The following is a 3,877-nucleotide window of genomic DNA, read 5'->3' as shown; positions in this document are numbered from 1 at the left end:
TTAGTTGGGGGGAGGAATGCCACCCTATTATCTTCCATCTATCACCCTTACTAAACCCATCATACTATCCATTATATCCATCATATAATAGCCTTCATTTTGTCTCTTCTCTCTCCTATTTCACCCATTTAAACTCCTCTTCTGAAAATTGAGATAAATTTCTCCTATATGTACCCTTTTGGACCATGATGCTATAAAAGTTGAAATGAAAAGAAAAGAAAAAAATAAAGAGAAAAAAAAAATATTAATAAGCTAATTTAGAAGCTCAAAAGAGATATCCCTATTGAAGAAGAAAAATAAAAAATCTTGTCATCTAAAGCAAAGAAACGGATTTGTATTCATCTATGAGTTATCATGGTTCAGGGTGGAGAAAAAGTCAAAATCCATTAAACCTAAAGTGCTTTCAGTTAAAACTAAAGACCTATGATCATAATGATTGCACGAGGACATGCAATAAGCTAAGTTGGGGGGAATGATGAGATCCATTTATGACCCATTTAATACCATATTTTAATCCATTTTATGCACTTACCTACTCATTTCCATATTCCATTTCAATTCCATTACCACCAATTTTACCATTTTACATTGCATATGGTTTAATATATATAACTAGTATTTAATGAGGTTTTGGGATTAAAATATGGAAAATTCATCATTGATTATGTTTTACTAATCTTTTATATTGTAGCATGTTGATATGCATAACAAAACTTCCTATCACCTGCCAGTTGGGACTGTAACTTCCTGTCGTATTTTGGATGTAAACTATTAATCTTCCAATAGAACATGGTCATTGCATTTCACCATCGATCAAATAACTGTCATTGCAATCTTAATCTAGAAGATCAGTTTAACAAAAATTGTGCTTTGATTCCATTTGTGTGCATGGAATAATGTTTCATATTTTTTGGAGTTAGTTTGTTGAAACTATCAAGCATTACATCGGTGGTATACACAAATAGATCCACATGGAGGACCTAAACCGACCAGCATTCTTCCTATTTTTAAGTTGCAAATAACAAATGACTTGCATGACTAGTACAAGGAAGAAAGATCTACAAGTCTCACGTGGGAATTCTATTCCTATATTTACTGTCTATTATAATCCAAGATTGTACAAACTATTATATTATAATTTTTTAGCCATGGGCCAAAAATGAAACAAACCTGTTTGGCATAAATAAGTTGTATTTGCAACTACTCACAACCTATAAATAAGGTTCTATGATATCTGTTATGTTTTCTATTATAAGCTATTCCTATTCTGTATTGTAAGCTATGTATATAAATAACACAATTCATAATCAAAGGGAATATATATGTATTAATTTTGTACTATTCTTCTGAGAAATAAAAAGACTATATATTGTGCTGATCAACCTTGTGCTCAATGTCTTCTATCCCACCACTTGACAGACTAAGGAGGGGGCCCACTTCTTGGAACGTCTGGTGTGTTTTCTAGTTTTATTTTAGTATGGTATGTTTGTATTACATTAATATCAAGTTTTGTTTGAATTCATGATTGATTTGATTATTTTTGTTGGTAATCTAATTTGTATTAATATGATATGCACGTTGTTCCTATAAGCAATTTATAATCTAATTTGCATTGGTATAATATGATTATTATTTCTCCATAATTTGAATTACTAATGTATTTTCATAGTTTTGAATAGAGGTAATCATATTATTATTACTGGTAGAAAGATATTTTTGTTGTTGATGTTTCGTTGCTAGAATTACTTTAGTAGATTTCAGCCAAGCTCCTATCACAAGAAGTGATAGTTCCTGTCGCAGTTTCATTTTAGTTCTTTATAAGTTCATTTTCGTGTGTTGTAGATGCATTCATAATTGCTCATATCACAAGTTTCACCCCTTGATAGCATATTGCTCGGACACCTTTTGCAAGCTTACACTCTCGAATTGACACGTATAGACCAGTCAAACTTTTTCATAAAATTGTTAATTCTTTTATTATTGTTTGCCCCAGTGTTGGCCTATCATCTATTATTAAGGATACTTCTACTCCCGAGTCTTCCTCAGTCATTGAGTTGTAAGAAGTTCAAGCCAAGTCACAAGGACTTGAGACACATTTTGAAGCTATTGAGCCAATGCCTACTAAGTCTGAGAAACCAAAACCAAAAGTTGAAGTTCAAGAGGATGGCAATGCAATTCATTTGAAAGGTAAAGAACTTGTATTGGCTAAGTATGTTAGAAGGCATCATGCATGAGATTAGATTATTGGAGATAAATTAGAAGGTACTATGACAAGAATTAAGCTAAGAGGTACATGTTTACTTGCTGATTTTGAACCTAGAAATGTCAAAAATGCATTGAAAAATGAAAGTTGGATTGAGGCTATGAATAAAGAGACAGAGAAAATAGAGAACAAAAAAACCTAGACTCTTGTACCTAGGCCTAAAGATAAAAATGTGATTACAAAATGGGCATTCATGAATAAGTTGAATGAGGATGGTAAGGTATCAAGAAACAAACCTAGATTGGTATGTAAAGGCCACTCTCAAAAAGAAGAAATTGATTATGGTGAAACTTTTTCTCTTGTTGCAAGATTGGAAGTTGTCAAGACCTTACTTACATATGTAATACATAAAGGATTTAAAGTGTATCAAATGCATGTCAAATCTACATTTCTTAATGGTATTCTTGATGAAGTGTACATTAAACAACCAGAAGGTTTTGTTGATCCAGACAAAAAGGGACATGGTTTACAAATTACACAAAGCATTGTATGGTTTGAAAAAAACCCCTAGAGCATAGTATGAAAGATTGCATAACTACCTTATATAGATTGGTTTCCTAAGAACTAATGATAATAGTGGTTTGCACATTAAGAAATGACTAGATAAAAAGATTTTTTTGGCAAAAAATTTGTTGATGATACTTTATTTACAAGGAATGATGATCTATGCAAAGAATTTTCAGAGAAAATGAATAAAGAATTTGAAATGTCTATGTTTAGTGAGATTAAGTTCTTTGTTGGTCTTTAGATACAATAGAGTAGGAATGACATCTACATCACTCATTCTAAGTATATCAAAGAGATAATCAAGAAATTTGGTATGGAAGATTCAGAATAAGCTGGAACACCCATGTGTACTGCACTAAAGCTTACCAAAGATGATGACTCAAAAGAGGTAGATCTGACCTTATATAGATCAATGATTTGAAAATTACAATATTTAGTTCATACAAGCCTTAATATTGCTCTTGCAGTTGGTATAGTGGCAAGATTCTTAGCAAAACCCAGAGAAAATCATATGATGGCAATCAAAAGAATTTTGAGATACTTGAAAGGTACTAATGATTATGACTTATGGTATAAACTTGGAGGAAATTTGGACTAAAAAGTATTTACTAATGCTGATTGGGTAGGAAATATTGATGATAGAAAAGGTACAAGTGGTGGAGCATTCTTTCTTGGTAAAAGGTCGGTATCTTTGACAAGTAAAAAGCAAAATTGCACATCCCAATCTTAAAAAAAAGAAAAATTTGTTGTAGCAATCGTAAATAATTCTAATATTGTTTGGTTTAAATATTTTTTGGAAGGCTTGAAGGTTGAGATCAAAGAACTAGTTGTCATGTTTTGTGATAATACAAGTGCAGTTAACATATCAAAGAATCTAGTGATGCATTCCAAAACTAAGAATATTGCTATAAAATACCACTTTGTTAGAGAATTGGTGTAGGACATAGAAATTAGATTGGAATATGTCCATACCAAATAATAGATTGTAGACATATTTACCAAGCCATTACCTAAGGATGTATTCTTGAATCTAAGAGATAAGTTAGGGGTCATTCACCTATCTAAAGCTCACTAAAATAAAGTTTTACTAATTCATCAATAGGAAGC

The sequence above is a fragment of the Cupressus sempervirens genome, chromosome 6, assembly GCF_028749045.1.
Source record: "Cupressus sempervirens isolate cs-2001-9-10 chromosome 6, ASM2874904v1, whole genome shotgun sequence".
NCBI classification, from domain to species: Eukaryota; Viridiplantae; Streptophyta; class Pinopsida; order Cupressales; family Cupressaceae; genus Cupressus; species Cupressus sempervirens.
This window is presented reverse-complemented; position numbering follows the sequence as displayed.